The sequence below is a fragment of the Ictidomys tridecemlineatus genome, chromosome 12 (genome assembly GCF_052094955.1).
Source record: "Ictidomys tridecemlineatus isolate mIctTri1 chromosome 12, mIctTri1.hap1, whole genome shotgun sequence".
Classification (NCBI taxonomy): domain Eukaryota; kingdom Metazoa; phylum Chordata; class Mammalia; order Rodentia; family Sciuridae; genus Ictidomys; species Ictidomys tridecemlineatus.
In genome coordinates, this window is record NC_135488.1 from 79776958 (window position 1) to 79796951 (window position 19994).

Here is a 19994-nt window from a genome sequence, read left to right on the forward strand (position 1 = left end):
AAGGCCAGCCTGGACAATTTAGGGAGACATTGTATCAAAATTAATAAAAAAATAATAGGGCTCAGAATATATATAGTTCAGTGGTACAGCACCCTGCCAGTGCCATATGAATAAGTCAATGGAAACTCAAAAACACTCAGAATCCAATTGTTGTGTTCTTTACTTGTGTGCTAAATCAACTTATCTGGATTAGTGTCCTTTTCCAGCCTCCAATCCACAGTACAGAAAAAAAAACATATATATATATATAGTTATTATATATAATATAGTTATTATATAGTTATTGCATGAGTACATATAGTTGTTGCATATATAATATATTACATATATAATAAGATAGTTATTGAATATGCAGAATATATATTTTCATACAGTTACTGTATGTTAGGGTAACTCTTAATTATAAACGTAGTTTTTTATATACACAATGATTGATGTATTATGTATAATAATGTTTTATATATGAATAACATATAACAAATCATATAAATTATACATATATATATAAACATACATATGGGTATATGGAAATTTGTAAATATGTATGTATATACTAGACTTAGAATTAAAGGACATACCCTGACATGCGATATTTTAAGTATGTCTCAGTCTCATTTCCTTTTCTAAATAAAGGGGGAAATTATATAAGACTCACCTACCTAGGAGATTTTCTATGAGAATCATAATTAAGTGCTTTGAGAAATTGGGTATAATGTGAACTATTTTTATTACTTCTTCTACCGATATGTTTGGCATTACTGAATTGGAAAGACATAAAAAATTATTTAGGAATAACTAGTTCATAAGTGTAACTGGAATGCAACACAGATGAGAATATGAATTTTATTCTCTTTCATTTTCCATAAACTTCTATCATTGTTTGGGAAGTATTCCCAAGCAGTGTTTCCTATGCTCAGGAACAACACTGCACATGTTCTTCTCTGGTTACTATTGCCCTTTGTCAGGCCTTACCACCATGTCTACTGCCAAAATTCCCCATATAAATAATAATGGTTTATTCTATGCTCTTGCTTTAAAGTCAATAATACTGGAGTTAATCTAATATTGCTGAGTTTGTCACAAGGACTTGGAGAATAGACCTCTCTCTAAATTTGCTCCTGATCATTTATCTCCTTGGTCTCAAAATCTTAAAAAGTAGCTCATAAAATAGTGCTTTGTTCCAGAAGCTGAAATCTTTGCGGTTCAAAGTCAGTCAAATAAATATACAAATAAATAAGGAAAGTCACCATGCCATAATCTCTATGACTCTTTCCCTTTTCTTGTATATCCAATTAGCTCTGCCCTAAAATAAACACATACATAGACACGAGTCAGAAGCAGTTGTTGGGATGAGAATTAATATGTAATAGAATTATTTCTGTTAATTCTGTTAATATGTAATTAATATGTAATAGAATTATTTCTGTTAATTCTATTCCAAACAGAATATTATAAAAATGCAAGGGAAGGTGTAAGGGTCTGGTGAACACCAGAGGAAGAGACCACCAAGAGACTGGCTCATGCAATCAGCAAAAGGGGATTTATTGAGAATCCAGCATGCTGGGGCTCTCAAGAAGGAAGAGCAGCCCAGAGCAGAGGTTAAGCAGTGCTTAAGTACACTTTTTGGGGAGGGCGGGGGCTTTGCATACATGAGAACAAATCATCATGAGGCGCGGGAAAATTGAACAACAACTCTCATACATGATTAGCACATTCATTGGTGGGAACAGGTCGGGCAGGGGTCACTCCTAAGGAGGGGATACATTCAAACTGATTGATTTGGGCCCTGAATGCCTACGTGCCAAACTGCACAGGTCCAGGTTATTAAACTACTAAATGGTCAGTACCGGGCATTGTCTTAACTGCCTCAGGAATTTCAGGTTCTGTGTGCAGTTCAGAAACTTTACAATACCTAGTCCTTTACTTTTTAACTCAGGCTTTGCAGCTTAGAAGCAGCTTTACCCTTTCAAAGGAAGGAAAGAAAAGGGAAAAACTCAAAACAAGGATATGATTTTAGCCAAAGTCCCATACTCATCCGGAGGGGCTCCAGTGTGTAAATTATGCCTCAGTGTTCTGCCTGTTAAAGACAATGGAGAGGAGTTTCCATGTTCCAATTGCAGTTCTTCATTGGTCAGCAGTTGCCTCAGAATGATAAACTCCCAGGAACTTCTGATTATGTGGGCAAAATGTCTCCAACAGTTGAAAGAAAATGATCCCCGGTGTAAGAAGTTAGAAGCAAAACACAGGAAAGGGGCTTAGAGGTCTTGCCACATCTCCCTCTTTCAGTCCAAGGAAAATCACTTGAACTAAAAAAGTTCTCATGAATACAACTAATTTAAACATGAGAAACTGTGCTTCTTATTCCTCCTTGCTGGATGCACCCAGCTTTGCCTCAGTCAGAAATATTGTTAACATGAAGTAAGCAACCAAACTATGCTTTGGTTCAGAGTAACTATCTATAGACATTAAAAAACTGGAATTTTGAATTGTTTCTGTTGGCCAATAAAGCTTCCTAGGAGAGGCTGCTTCCCAAGTTGTACTAAATGCAGTGAGTGACACATGCATCCATCTAATTTTCCTTATCTAAATGTCCCTCCATATTTACCTAGTATATAAGATAAATGTCCCTAATAGTATTCTAAAAATAAATAAATAACAGATTTCTACTTATCACACAAAGTGACTATTATGTGGATGCATTTGATGCTTCATCATTTGTTTTCTGAGAAAATAACGATAGTATCTGAGAACATTTAATGCTAAATAGTCTGGCATTTCCTTCAATTCCTGGGCATTACTGAGACATTAATAAAGAAAACTATTGAATGGCTAATAGGCTATGTGTTGGCCTTGAATGATCAATTTTCAATCACTTAAGAACTGTTCTACGTACTCACATTAGATAAAATAAATGTTCATAGCTAATGCTTCAACACAGAAATTTAATAGAATGAGAATTTTTTTTTTTTTTTTTTTTTTTTAGTGTAAGCTACAGAGTGCTGCTCAGTTGGTTAAATCAACCCTTTGTATTTGAGATACTGGACAATGCCTCAAATTTGTGATTTAAATGATCTCTTTAAATATTCATAATCTTTATGTAAGAATCTTACGTAAAAATTTTTATAAAAAAAAAAGTACTTAATCATCTGTTAATTTCCACCTCCTTTGGAGGGAATGGAAATCCTATTTAGTGCAGAATGGAGAGGATCCTCCTGCATTTGATGATTCCATGCCAGTACCATAAATATGTGATTCACGATTCCACAAACACCTTCTTGTCCTATTAGAAAATTGTCTAGCACTAGAAGAACACTGAGGGAGGATAAGGTAACTGTGGGGATTGGTGTGGCTGAAGAAAGGAAAGCAAGAAAGGATATCATGTTTTTTTGGTTTTGTTTTGTTTTCAGGCATTGTTTTAAGTTTTCTACGTACATTGTACATTTTTTTTCATTTTTTGTCAGTGCATTATAGTTATGCATAACATTGGGGTTCATTTTGGCTTAATTTTACGAGCATGGGATTTAATTTGCTCCAATTTAGTCTCCAGTATTTTCTTTCTTCTCCCTCCTCCCTCCCCCTGTTCTCTTTCCTCTGTTCTACTGTTCTTTCTTCCATTGCATCAGTTTTGATCCGAATCTGTGTTTCAATCCACTACTCCCCCCATGAGACAATGTAAAAGAACAGTTCTGAAGTCCTGAAATATCAGTGAAAAGGAAATATTTGGAGCAAAAGAAAACAACAAGTTAGATTTTAGTAGATTTCCCTTAAAACCTCTTGAATATCCATTGGAAATAGCTAATTGGAAGGTGAAAAACGGCAACCTAACAGAAGAAGAAAATCAGCCAGGAAAATAAAATTTTAGGAAGGATTCTTGAATATAAATACATCATAGTATAGAAGATAGAAAGGAAAATGTGGAAGAGAAGAAATGACTTTGGAAAAACATCTTTGGGAAACCAGATGTTAAGAGGCACAGAAGATAAATCACACACACTTAAAAAAAAAAGTGGAATCGCAAGAGCTGGAAAGGTAAGTATTATTGTGGTAATATCACTAGAGAAAGCAGTGAAGAATCTATCTGGTGAAACCTGATGTTTTTACTGCTATGGGCAAATAGTGAACAGCATTAGAGCCATAGCTCTTCCCCTACCCCAACAGAATCAATGACATGGGTGATTTATCACGCCTCTGTTAGTTATGTTTCTCCCATTATCCCCCTGACCCATTTCTCCTCTCCCCTGGCAATGAGATATGGTTGGTTTTTTAACGAGAAGTTATTGAAATTGAGAAAAACATAATGCTGTATTAGCGAAAAGAATGCCATGGAAATGATGAAATCTCCCATCTGAACCCAATGTGATGAACATTAATGCAAAAAAATATACTCTTAGATTGACACTCTCTGTGAGAAACTATTTTTGACACTGAAGATACAGATATAAAGAAGATATTGTCAATGTTCCAGGAGGTAAAGAGATTATTGTGAACTGAATATCATAAAGAAGAAAATGGAATCACTGTTGAGTACCAAGGCCTTGTAATTTTTTCCCCCCAGGATTCCCAAGTGCTTGCACTACAATCTAAGGTTTATATCCTGGCACCCAGGAATAGATTAAAACAAGAAAAATACTTTTACTATATAGATGTGTCTTAGTGCTAAAGGGGAATGGCTCATAATCTAAAATGGGGGAAAAAATGCCCCCAAAGGATAGAACTGAACCATTCTAAAATTGACTTGAAGCTGCCAGGTAGGAGTGGGAAACCACAGGCTGATACTAGGGAGCTCCAGGAACTTAACAGTAAACAGGACCCCAGGGCATGATCATCAGGGGGCATCACTCAAAGCAGTGCACTCTATTCCCACATTTTGGTGGCTTGTGAGAACAATTATTTCATTTCAAATACAGTTGTGGGGATAATAGATGTAGACTGGTAGCATTTTCCCCAGCAAAACTTACCGGGTCTTTTTATTTGCTTTTTAGGCTTATAACTTGATCCTATGGGTTGTCAGATTTCTAATTTCGGTAATATGACATTTTGAGAATTACTATTAACACTTTGATTTTTTTTTCCAGAAGGAAAAAAAATAGTATTATTTCAGATAAAATCATTCTAATGTCTATCTAGCAAAAAACAATATAAAATAAAGCATATTTTGTGCGTTTCATTCTGTACTGCTTCTTTCTTATGGGAAGCCAACTTAATAAAATTCAGTAAAGCTGACATAGAATCTCCACACATTTTTCAGGGTTTTTTTTAGGTCTAATGTTATCTCAGAATTATCTGTCCTTGTAATTCTTAATCAAATTTCTATGTTTTATGAACTGTATCTAAGACTAACTGTATATTATTACCCCATTGTCTCTTACTTTAAACTTATTAAAACACAAAATTAGTATTTCAAAAATTTTTCAGTGCATAAAAAATTTTATCCAAGGACTATTGGAAAAGGGGTTATCTAATGTTATAATTTAATAACTCTGTCCATGAGGGTTTTAATGGTTCCTTGTGGAAAAAAAAAACACAAGAAAAACATAATTATTTTGCTTAAATATTTAAATATAGTATAGTTGACCAGTCAGGTATCATCTAACAATGATATTATAGGGTCAAATATTTTCAGACAGAAGCCTAGAGATTCAGGATATAGAGTTATGTATTTATTTTCGTCTTTTTCTGATTTGTTAGCCAAACCCAAAATTTGCTTTTTCAAATCCAACCTGGATTCCCAAAATATTAATGTGAGCCAAAAACTCATAAAATGCAAACACTTAATCGAGGATGAGTTTTAAATAATTGGCAAAGATCTATGGAAATTGAAAGTACCTCTTGTTACGGTCTCTCATATATGTTGAAAAAGGCCCGTTCTTGCTGTGGCAGTCTAGACTCTATGATCTGGTTTCTGCCTTCTTTACTTCATTTTCTTTCTTCTTTTTCAAGTATTATTTAGACAAATGTTTTTAAAAGTTTGATACTTAAATCAGTTTCCAAGAGTCAGGGTGAAAGAAATGGGAAGATGTTGGTCAAAGGATAAGAAGTTTCAGTTAGGCAGGATGAACAAGTTCTGGATATCTAGTACAGAATCCTAGCATGTGTGAGGCACTGGGTTCAATCCTCAGCAGCACATAAAAATAAGCAAATTAAATAAAGGCATTCTGTCCATCTACAACTATTAAAAAATTAAAAATTAACCATGTGAAGTAATGGTATGTTAATTAGCTTGATGGTGATAATCATGTATACACATATCATATATGTGTATTCTACATGCCAATTTTACCTCAATAAAGCTGGAAAAAATAAAAAGAATCACCTAAAATACCACATCTAATCAGAGTTAAATTTTTCTACTCTGTTTTTCCTAATACTTCTCCACCAACACTGGTTTTCTTTCTGGTCCTTGGACCAGGAAGAAACACAGTCACACAGCAAGTTGGTTTTACCTTACAGAATTTGCAAATGTTCTTGCCTTTTTCTGGAATTCTTTTCCTCCAGAAATCTTTGTGACTTGCTCACTCATTTCCTATATCTTTGTACATTCACCATGTTAATATCCCAGTGTAAGTATTAAACCACTCCCTGTTGGGCCCTGAATTTTTCAGTTTATTGTTCTTATTCCTCTTACTAGAATCTCCTGTTTGATTTTATGCACCATCATGTAAACCCACCGTTAATGCAACCTTTGTGAAAGCAAAACTAAATAAACAAACTATTGTTTATCTTGCCTGTTGATGTATGCCATATCCCCAAACATTATTTGACTCATAGTAAATGCTTAGATTTAGATTTAAATGTAATGTGAAGACAGCTATAAAACCAATCCAGAACAATATGAAGTATTCCACTAGAAATGAAGTCTTTTAATCAGTGACATCTTTAAACTTGGGACCAATTTTATTTTCTCCTGCTTTTAAATCAGATGCTTATATATTAGTTTGTTTGTTTTTGTTTTATTTTTTTCTCAAACTCCAGTGTCAGTGGAACCTTTAAGAGATGGGGCTGAGTGAGAGGTTTTAGGTCTTTGAAGATATGCCCTTGAAGGGGACAGTGGAACCCCAGTCTGTTCCCCTTCCTCTCTCTTTTTTTGAAATTTTTATTTATATATGACAACATAATTCATTACAATTCTTATTACACACATAGAGCACAATTTTTCATATATTTGGTTATATACAAAGTATATTCACACCAATTCATGTCCAATAAATGGGACAAGAACCTGAACAGACACTTCTTAGAAGATGATATACAATCAATCAACAAATACATGAAAAAATGTTCATCATCCCTAGCAATTAGAGAAATGCAAATCAAAACCACTCTAAGATTTCATCTCACTCCAGTCAGAATGGCAGCTATTATGCATACAAACAATGATAACTATTGGCGAGGATGTGGGTAAAAGGTACACTCATTATTTTATATCACTGAAACTTTCAGTATCATTCCAATTTTCTAAGATGAGTCACCATCACTATATTGAATGCCATTCATTTCTAAACTTTTAACAAGTGCCCAGGTTTACAGTCTTATTTGAGAAATCAAGGATTACTTGCTACATACCATTGCTGTGTCACGGAGATAGAACCATAAACTGTGATACCTGAGGGTTGTGGTTTGGATCTTACATGCTCCTCAGTGAGTGGCTCTCTGGATTGGTGGCCAGCCAATAGCACTATTGGGATGTGATAAAACCTTTAGGAAGAAAGGCCTAGTAGAAGGAAGTTAGGTTATTGAGGGCATTTCCTTGAAGGGCAGTCTCCCATGTATTGCAGCTGCCATGAAGTAAGCAGATTGCTCCTCCATGTGTTCCCTGGCATAATGTTCTACCTTTCAAAAGTGATGGGACCAAGTAACCACAGTTGAAAACTTCTGAAACCATTAGCCAAAACAAATTGATCTTTCTTATAAGTTGATTTTTCTCAGATATTTTGTCATAGTAATGGAAAGCTTACTAACACACTGTAAAGGTACAAAAAAATTATCTTAGATTTTAGGACAAGAATAAATCTTTTTTGAAGTTATAGGGCAAAATATATTGGCAAAATAGAGAGGAGGTTATTGGAATAGATAAATTATACATGTGCTAATCCTTATGTGATGACTAATTAATTGCATTTACCTCTTATAACACCCACCAAATTCTGATAAATAATAAAAATTTGAATGTGGCAGATTCTGATAGCTTCCATAAATATGGATTTTTTGTTGCTCTTACTATTTAGATTAACAAATATTCTTCAGGACACCAATATAAGGGAGAAGATGCATTTTTTATTAACTTGCGTAAGAGAAATGAAAAAGTACTATAATACAGAAAAAAGTAGGTTGTATGTAAATGAGAGAAATAAATTGAGTACAACTGAAAGAAGTGGGTAATTTTCTTATAAGTTATAGGATTTAAGATAAATTCAATTTTAAGAAGGGTTTGAAAGTCAGAAAGGGAGAAATAAAGCATGTAAGAAATAACCAGTAACTTAAACAAATCCATGGAGTTTTGAATATTCATGAATTTTTTAGAGAATGGTAAAAAGAACAATTTATTTAGAGTTGTCTGCACAAATCCTATGAAATAAAGCTGTAAGGATAGGTTATAGCAAACAGAGTAACATTTTCAGTGCCAGTTAGTAAAAAAGAGAAGAAAAGTCTTAGAGTAAGGGTCAGAAAGGGTAACAAATTTATTTTAAAAAGGCTGTTTAGAAAACAATGTGTAGAGAGATTGGAAATATTAGAGATTTGAGGCAAAAGAGCAATACTTGATGTTATTATAGTCATCAAAGCCAGAATAAATACTGCCTAGAATTATAAACTAGAAACCAAAAATTAAGAGTGAACACTCAATAGCAAGAAAACAAATAACCAGATTTAAAATTGGGCAAAAGAACCAACTACAACACCCTGTTCCAGAGGAAGACACACAAATAACCAATAGATCTATTAAAAAGAAAAGTTCAGCCTTATTAATTAGGGACACAAAACTTAAATCCACAAGGAGATATTGCCTTACATTTCTTAGAATGACTATGATAAAAAAGACAAATATAACAAGTGTTGGCAAAGATATAGAGAAAGGGGAATTCTCACATTTTTTTGGTAAAGAGGCCAATGACTACAGCTATTATGAAAAAAAGTGTGGAGAAGTCTGAAAGACTAAAAGTGCATTACTACATGATTCAGCAATGCCATATATACCCAAGGTGATGGAAATGTTAACTACTCTGATGTAATCATAACACACACATATACAAACACACACAAAGGAAAGAAAAATTAGTATATTGAATAGAGATATGCACTTCCATGTTTATTGCAGCACTGTTCACAATAGTCAAGATATGGAGCCAACTTAAGTGTTCATCAATGGATGAATAAAAAAATAAAATGTGATTTATACAAACAATGGGATGTTATTCAGCACTATAAAGAAGTAAATCTTGCCAAAAGGAACAACATAGTATAATGACCTTCAGGATCATCTAAGTGAAATAAGCCAGCTACAGAAAAACATATTACATGATTGCACTTACAGGTAGAATCTAAAACTAGAACTCATAGAAACAGAGATCAGTATGGTGGATATTAAAGGCTAAGTTTGGGGCAATAGGGAAATGTCAAAGATAAAAAGCTTCTGCTAGATAAGAGGAATAAGTTCTATTGTACAGAATAGTGACTATAGTTAATAATAATGTATCCTATATTTGAAAATTTCTCAAAGTGAAATGTTGTCAACACAGAAAACTGGCATGTGAAAAATAGTAATATTAATAGCTAGACTTTATTAATTCACAATGTGTGCATACATAAAAACGTCAAATTATACATCATAATACACAATCATTTGTCAATTTAAAAATAATGTTTCAAGTTCAAGAAAAGAAAAAAAATGAAAATGAAAGGTGTCTTGCAGCAATACCAATGGAGTTTTAAAGCTGATAGAATTTCATTTGTTAAAGAAAGGCCAGTATTTATTTGGAGATTTTGCAACTACTCAAAATGTTGCATATACATAAAAATTTGCATGAATATTATTATGTCTTTAGTTTTAAAGGAAATTTCTTGTTTTGCTCTGGACTAATTTGTTATAGGAATTATTCATCTACAAAACATTTCAGATCAGTGTAGTATAGGAGGGCAAAAATTTAATTTCTACTCTTCATATTGGAATATACTTCTTTTTAAAATGTTTTTTAGTTGTAAATGGATGTTTAATTTAATTTATTTATTTATATGTGGTGCTGAAGATTGAACCGAGGGCCTCACACATACCAGGCAAGTGCTCTACCACTGAGCCACAACTCCAGCCTTTAGAATATATTTCTATTTACCAAGAAAAGTCATGAATTTTATAAAGAACTTCAAGTTCATTTATTGCATGTAATATTCAGTTATATTATGTAGTTATCATTTATAACTATTATTTTGTTTTCTTATTTCTTAGGCTTATTGTAGATTTATATTTCTTTATGATTTTGATCTTTTAAAGTAGTTTTATGATGGCTTTTGTTAAATTAAGGTAATAAAATATTGCCTTTTAGTGGTTGTTAGCTTTTTTATTTTATTCCATTATCATCAGTGAATATGGTTTATAAATTTCTTATTTCCTAAATTTATCTTTTCTCTCCATGTGCTTATGTGAATATATCATAAGCAATTAAAATATCACACTGCACCTCATAGATATGTCAAAATATTCAGTGTTAATCAAAAAAATTAAAGATTTTCAAGGTGATGGAAATGTTAACTACCCTGATGTAATCATAACACATTGTAGACAGTTACTGAGTCATCACACTATACACTATAAATTGGTAAAATTAAAATAATAAACACAAATAAATAAAAATAGGAAATACAGTATTTATGTTACAGTTATGGATTACTATGTCCTCTAAGAAATTCATGTTGAAATTTAATTACCATTGTAATATTTTTAGGAGGAGGGACATTGAGAGGTGTTTATCCCTCATTGATGGAGTAGTGCTATTACTGCAGGAAGATTTTTGCCCTCTCTCTGCCCCTCTCTGCCCCTCACAGCATGCTATAGCAAGAATGCCATTTTCAGATGCCAACCTCTGGATCTTGGACTTATCAGCTTCCATAACCCTGAGCCAATAAATTTCAATTCATTATAAATTACCCCTTCTGTGGGAAAAAAAAAACAGACTAAGACAAGTTTCTATTTAATCTGCTTCATTAACTTTGTTAAATCACTCTATAAATTCATTAAGAAAAAAATATCTTGACTGCTTATGGTCTGAAATTGTTAAATTCTCCTGTCATTGTTCAAATTCTGATAAGGTTTTTTTTTTGTGTGTGTGTGTGTGTGTGTGTGTGTATGCACTATTATAATATTGTTGTATATATTCTTAAAAATTTTAAACAATATTGCTTTTATACAGCTGGTTACTTCTACATATTTATATATTAAACTACTATCATTGGATATATATTCTGTGTCTTTGGATTTTAATTATGTATAATGAGGAGACCACCATTCTTATATTTTTCGTGAGTTTCTCAATGTCCATCTCAATTTTTGTTAACATTTTTCTGTGTTCCTAATTTCTAGCCTTAAATTTATATCTAAAAGGTTTCAATGTTTGTTATGAATTCTCCAGCAATATTTTGGTTTGTAGATTGTGAACATCCAATATTTTTTTTTAAATTTAATTTCCCTGAAGTCCATGTTTTTCATCATTTTTCATTTTTTTTAAATTTACAGATGAAATTATATGTATTTGTCATTATCAACATGATGCTTTGGAAAGTATATACATTATAGAATGGATAAATAAAGCTAACTAACACATGCATTACATGTGTTAACTGTCATTTTTTGTGGTAAGGATACTTAAAATCTACTCTCAGCATTTTTCAAGATATAACTTAATTATTAACTATAATCTCTTGAATTTATTCCTCCCATCTAGCCTGAATTTTGTACCCTTTGACCTCCATTTTCCCTAATTCCCCTGACCCCAACCACCCCAGACCTGGGTAAGTACCATTCTACTCTCTACTTCTAGAGATCAATGTTTTTTAGATTCCACAGAAGTGAAATATTGCACTATTTGTCTTTCCATGCCTGGCCTGGTAAGTAACTTAATGTTTTAAGTTTGTCTGATATTTTTCAAATGTGAACTACTTGATTAATTATTCAGTTATTAGGTTTTAGGTTATTTTCACCTAAGTTCATAACACTTCCTACATTTTTAATCATTAAAAATGCTGCCATAAGACATTTAACTACTTCTTGAATTTTTCCCTTAAATGTAATTAATTGTTTTGATTTATGTTTTTGTTGGCTTTTTCTTCCAAACAAATAAACAATATAAATGACTTGCATCTTCCCAAAGTACATTTTATTTCACCAAATTTTCATAAAGAGAAAAATGTCACCTTTACTTCTTCAACTATTTTCCTGAAATTTAATGCTGGGAGATGTGACAGGATATAAATCAGGAGTCTGAATGAAAGCTCACAAAAATACTAAAAATTAAATGACATAGCTAATTACATTAATTTTACTATTCTTACGTTTTTTTCTTTAGTTCAATGTTTGAAAAGACTTCTCATGGCATACTAGGAACAAAATTAAAATGTACTACATAAATTAATGCTGGAGAATTGTATTTTAAGACTGAGAGTGTCAATGTCCTCATTCTAGTTTTTCAATCCTGAAATTGTGAAGCTTATTTATTTAAACATCAGGTTTTAAAATGGACTAGCTTTATCCTCTTAATTTCTCCCCTGCTATGTGGATTTTTGAAATGTTCTTGATGATTGAGCTGTCTCTGGCTTATCTTTAAGATGCCAGTTTAAATGCTAACCCTATAGGGGATCCTCACTGTGAATCTGCCCCCCTTGGGTTCTCCTTAGCATTTCTAGAAGTCTTATGGTTTGTACCCCATCTTTAGCACCTTGCATATTATATCATTCCTAATTATTTCCTGTATTTTGTAATATTCTCCCAATTCTCTCAAAGGCATAGACTGTATTTTTTCCCATAACTCCTACTATGAATATGGGTAGTCTATAAGTGCAAAATGAGTCCAAGTTGACATACTCATTTGTTGTGTGGAATTAACATTCATCACATTCTAAATACATACATAAATTTTGAAGGTCAGTGATAAAACATTCATCCATTCTTGGCACAGATGAGTTACTCAGTAAATATTAGTTAAAAAAATGAATGACTGCAAGTCTATTTTAAAAGCTCAGAGAGAATGAACCCAATATTATGACATACGACTCAACTAGCTGATAGAACTACATAATAACTAAAAGCAGATAATTTTAACTGAGTTTATTGTAACTGAAGTTGGGTATATCTGGATCTGCTCAGGCTAGTGTCTGCTCCCATTCATGGTTTCCTCAGAAATTTCCTACTCAGTTTAGAGTCTTTGAATTGGTTAAGAAAATAAACATGTTCTATTGCTCGTTATCATCATCAGAATCACTAGAACCTCATCCTAGTACAAATCTTACAATTTCTTTGTCTAGAGTTGAGGATCATTTATTTTTGGTCAAAACCCGTCCTTTAGTATCACTTGCCTTTTTCTCCAAACACAGATTCTTTTTCTACTACTGGAAATCTAGTTACAAAATGATCCAGGATTTTAATTATGCTTCTGCTTTCACTTACACAGATTTTTTTTCTTACCTGAAAAGCCACCACATTTTGCATATTATTAAATAATTTCAGTCTTTACAGGTCTATCTAATGCTTACTCTTCCATAAAGTCTCTGCTAAATATCTCAAATTTCAGTAATATTATATTTAAGCAGAAATCTAGCCAAAACCATGCTCAATAAACCTATGAAATCTTAAATCATTTTGTGAGCCTCTCCGACCACTATTTTCTATGTAATAAAAGATATAATTATGTGTTGCTCAAATAATATATCAAAGTTAGATGATATATGTATTTATGCAGAATTTTAAAATGGCCCCTAAAATTCTTAGGTCTGGAGTACACATACATTTTCCCAATTATTCAATTAAATAATAATCTAGGTAATGTTGTAAATGGATTCTGTAGTTGTCATTTAACTACTAATTAGATGATCCTAAAAATAAAAAATAAAAAAAAAATTAAGACAATCTGGGTGGGCCTAACTTAATTATGTTAGCTCTTTAAAACCAGGGATCTTCTTCAAGTAGTAGTGGAGGAGGAAGTCAGAAATTTGAACAATACTTAGCAGCATATTTCTCAAGGAAAGAAAAAACACATTGCTAGATTTTGTGTGAAAAATTGGTTTTGTCCAAAAAATTATCTTCACCTCATATCTAATGTTTCAATAGGAGACGAGAGTCACAAATTCCTCTTAACCAAAGGAAGTAAAAAATTGTACGTAAATGGATCTCATTCTTCTGTATATTTTGCATGATGTAAGAAAACCATGGCTAAATGTTCCAATAAAATAATCTTTAAAAAGGTCACAATTCTTCCATTGTTGGAAACACTTGCTCAGTCATGCTTTGGTGATTTGGCTGTAAATTCTTAGCCTCTGCCTCCTTGTGGGAGTACAGTGACTAGGGATCCAAGATTGCCACACATTCTGAAAAATACTATGGTTGCAGAACACTATCTGAGAACACCAAAAAATTAGGCCATAAAAGACCTTTTACAGATCTTCTCTTAGTTCTTGAAAATTGAAAATCTTCACAGATAGATTCAAAATGATTCCAAAGAGGGGATCCAACCCCATATTTTGGCAATATTTCAAAACATTATCCAAATATTTTCTTTTAATGTTTGATAAAACATATAAAGAAAACAAAATGACCATATAGATGCACGGTTACTTTGATATAAAAAAATAGATAACTACATGCACACTAGAAATCCAGTAGTGCTTATTTGTTGGAATTAATGTGATCTACACTTACTCTGTATTGCTAATGACATACCTAATATTCTAAAAGCTCTATGGAAATGTTTTTACATGAGAAATAACTTATCATGATTCTTTTAGTTTACTAAATTACACGATGTGTTAGTCAGCTTTGTGTAGCTGTGACCAAAATCCCTGAAAAGAATGACTTAGAGAAGAAAATATTTATACTGACTTACAGTTTCAGAGGTTCCGTCATCTCCATTGCTCTGGGCCTATGGCGAAGCAGAAAATCCTGTGAGAAGGGTATGGTGAAGGAACACCGCTAAACTCATGGCAGCCAGGAAGCAAAGAGGTGGGGTGGAGGCGGGGCTACAGGGAGGATGAACCTTCCAGAGCACACTCTCAATGACTCCCTCTAATAACAGCCTGCAGTTACCACCCAGCCAGCCCATTTAAACTGGTATCCACTGATTGGTTTTCAGCTCTCATAATACAATGATTACATTTCTGAATATTCTTGCATTAACACAGGAGCTTCTGGAAGACACTTATGCCCAAACCATAACACATGATTTCTTGGACTATCTGATGATTGCTAAAACTATAATCGATTAGACACTGTTGCTATCTTTTAATTCAAGAATCTGACAGTAGCTCTAGAAAATGTGGGTGAGTTAACTGCTGACAGATGATAGCAATTAAAAGTGATTCCACTCTGGTTAACTATTTGACCCAATGAATGATGAAAGAACCAGAGAGAGAATCAATTGTGCTTTTCACCACTGGCTTGGAAAAGAATCCTATTAGAAGGCTGAAATACATTAACTTTTAATGATTATGATAGGAATAAATCTAATTGACAAATAATTAACTTAATATCATAGGAGTAATAAAAGATGCCATGCATTTTTTGTTAACATTAAATTTAGGATAGAAATTACATGAAATGTATTCAGTTTCTAAAAATAACTGAGGTAAATTTAAGTGGATTTCAACTAATAGCTTAAGTGTTAATTGATGTAAATTGAATATTCATCTAACTAGCTGGAATTTTGAAAGAGACCTGCAGGTGAATGTTTTTCATGTGTACATAGCTTTGAACAATTTAGAGGTGAAGTGTAATATAAATATCCAGATCATTTTAAGAAACTCTTTAAAACAAAATGAAAATCACTTTTCTTTAATTTGTTTCCATAAATTTAGGAACAGAACATAATATAAAAAACAAAAATAATGATATATAAAATTATAAATATATTTTATAATGATGTATGACAATATTATGTAGTATGAATGACTTATAAATATAAATAAAGTGAAAGTTGCCAGCATCCCTTTACTCAAAAAGAGTTGTTATTAATGTTATGGATGAGTATATAGATAGGTAGACAGATAAATATGCGCATTTTTTTTTCCTAAACTACCACATGTATACCTTTTGGATATAACACAGGAGAAATGCTGTTTTATTTTCCCTTACTTTTCCCACTAATATAGGTATTGAATTATTTTATATTTAACTCTTTCTGTATTTAAAAGTATCTGTGGTAAAATATGGGATCTCCTATACATCATGATATACTTCATCATATACTAATTGTTACTATAAAACTAATATTACTTAATGAGAGGAAAATTAAACAATTAAAAACAACCAAAGAATAAAAATAAATATACCTTACTTTCCCATTATCAAAATTTTTCTATAGAAATAACAGTTATTAATAACTTTATTCTTGGACTTCTAGATATTTTTTAGGAATATAAAGATCGTATGAATTTAAAAATAATTTTACACATGATATTATGTTTTTCAAAATACCATTCACTAAGATTTTCACTAAAAATTGGATATTGTTGTTATATATACACATCAGAATATATTCATCTGATATTTTTGTAGTAGCTGTAGTCATTTCAAAAGTATATGCCCTTGGTTATATTTTGTTTTTCTAGCACAGACAATAATGCAATATGCATACTTTTCTCTACACTTGCATATACTTGTTCAATTAGATTTATTTGTTGTAAGTAAAATGAGTAATTTGAAGAATATATATATTTTCTCGTTTTTACTTTATTAACATCTCTTTGTTCTCCTTTGAAACACTCATGTGAAAAAGAACCATTTCCTCGCAAACTTCCAAAAACACTTATTACCTTTTAAGTTTTTATTGCTTTCTAAAGGCTAACATTGTCTTATAGCTATTCCAAAGTTTTTCTTTTGGAACTACCATGGTACTTCTCTGACTCTGGAAAACACAAGGTTGGTGTGATGAAATAAAGTTGTGCATTTGTGTATCTGCCACTTTTACTCTGTATATTTGGAAATAGACAAGACAAAAAGATATAGCTAACTCACCTTTTTCCCTTTATTTCACTAATTTCCTCAGCAAATAGGTTTTAATTAATAGCCTGTGCTACTCTTTGAAGAAATGGTAAACTTGATAGACATGATATTCCCTCCCTATCTATCTTGGAATTTGTAGCGTGGAAATGTGGCTTTGATCTTATTCCCATAAAAAAAAAAATCAGTTGAAGTGATTTTTACAATATAATTTCCTGAAATTATTCCCATTAATTCCAATTCACTCAGATTGATGAGTAAATCAGAAATGTTATTTAATTTACATCTTAGGTGATTCTGATATGGGCAGGATGAAGATTATAATTCAATAAATAATACCAGTATTGAAACACATCATTTTTTTTTTGTCTAAGACAAAGGGCACAAGTTATTATATGTACCAGAGGGACACTACTTGTATTTTTAGTTTGCTCAACATCTAATGCTAAACAAGACTAGAGTAAATGGCAGGAAAGAGCTTATTATGAATTTTCTCATAATCTATAGGACTTCAAGATCTCTCTTTGGATTCCTCTTTGGAACTCAGAGGCATAAACAATTATTGTGAGTATTAACATGTGTATTAGCTTTGTGTTACTGCAAAAAATCCCTGGGATCAACCAACTTAAAAAGACTAAAGATTTATTTTTGCTCACGGTTTTAAAGTTTTCAGTTCATGGTCTATGGACTCTGTTGTTTCTGGGCCTATGTAGAGGCAGAACATCATGTTCAGGGTACATTGTGGATCTAAGCTATTAAACTCATGGTAGTAGCTAGGAAGCAAAGAGAGATACAGGAAAAGACCAGGATCCCACAATTTCCTTAAAAGTCAGACCACCCCCAGTGACTTAAAATCCTACCACTGGGTACCACCTCTTAAAGGTTTTACCACTTGCCAGTAGTGCAAACTGGGGGTCAAGCTTTTAACAAATAGGCTTTTGGAAGACTCTTCAGATCCCAAGTATAGCAATGTGTTCTGTTAAAAAATCAACTCTCAAGTCAAGTGCAGATAAATGGATGGAGCTGGAAAATATCATGCTAAGCGAAATAAACCAATCCCCAAAACACCAAAGGCCGAATGTTTTCATTGATATGTGGAAGCTAACTCACAATAAGGCAGGTGGGGCTAAGGAAAAACAAAAGTATTTTGGATTAGGCAGAGGGGTGTGAAAGGAGGGGAGGGGATATAGGGATAGGAAGGACAGTAGAATGAATTGGACATTATCACATATATGTGATTACAGGACCAGTGTGATTATACATCATGTACAATCAGAAGAATGAGAAGTTACACTCCATTTATGTTTTTCAAGGTGTATTCTACTATCATGTATAACTAATTAGAACAAATTTTATAAAAGCAATTCTCATCTCTAATTATTAGAATCAATACTTGAAACTCCTTCTATCCTTTGTGTTCCTTTTCCCTATCTGCAGGTTAGGTCTTCTTGAATTACCATCCAAAATACCTATATGTTCATTGGTATATTTCAATCCAAAATGATAGAGTAGCACAAGTTCTGACCCTGTTTCACAGCTCTTGACTCATATCTTATCACTATCCCAGAAAAAAAAAATATCTCTCTTCAAGACAACTACTTACATTTCCCCAGATATAAGAATAGAATTAACTCTCCCAGAATTCCACGTTAGGATTGATTTTTTTTTCTTTTTCCAAACATATTCATATCTCCTATCTCCCTCATCCAAATCACTACTTAACTTTTAGGATTATGTTAAAATATCATCTCCTTTATGAAGTGTCCTCAGTTTCTTCTTTGTCTAGGTCTTTTTCAGACATGTCCTGAAATTTAACACACACTCCATTCATTAGCTAAGCACTGAACCTGATGAGGGATTGATCTTATCTAAGAAAACTTTTTTTTTCTTTTTTGAACATGTGAATGTGTACTTTAAAGCCTATGACAAAAGAGAAGTCCATCTGACTCCAAAGTAGGTGCCCTTATACATTGGGCACCTACTCATCTTACTCCACCTCTAGTTTATCAACCACTTCTGAAAGGCATTATGAAGAAATGAGGAAAATATGGATGTATTGGAAATTTCACAAAGAATATTGCAATGTATCATTCTTTGAGAAAATGGTGAAATTTAAATCATGTGGACTGGGCTTAATCTATATAATGAGCATGTTTTGGTTTAAGTGTACAATAAATCTGAGATAGTTTGTTGACATGGCAAATTATGGTCTCCAGAATGCTCAATGGTACTAGTTATCTCCCAGTATAGTCTAAGCAACCATTAAACTCTGACTACTATTGATGAGTTATTTAAGAGCAAATTCTTTGAGAGATGTTTCTTCAAATATCTGTCATAACAGCTTGCAGGAGAATGAAATATTTAGATGCAGTTTTACTTATGCTGTGTAACAGTGCAATGGTTACAAAGCCTCCCCAATTGTAGTATCAAAATTTTAGCCTTATTTCTTCATGAGAAATGTTGATTTTTTTTTTTTGTATTACTTAACGTGTGCCAATGTAGCTTCATTTGTTCAATCTCTCTTCGTGGAAATCTTCATCTTATTTGTGGAAGCTCCATTATCTTTATGCATTGATAGGTGTAGCCATAAGATTTCTCTCCATCTACCCCCACTACCTGCCCCCCACCCTCCTCATCCCCCCCCCAATAGGAGTGACCCTAGCAAGGTTGCCAAGGGAAGACTCCATCTTTTTAATTTTGGAAGGACAGTTTGTGTAGCCCTTGACCCTTTAAGTGCAGGTACTTCATTCCAGAGAAGGATAAAACTTACCATAACTTTGTATTCCCCGTTTAGTGTCCTGAC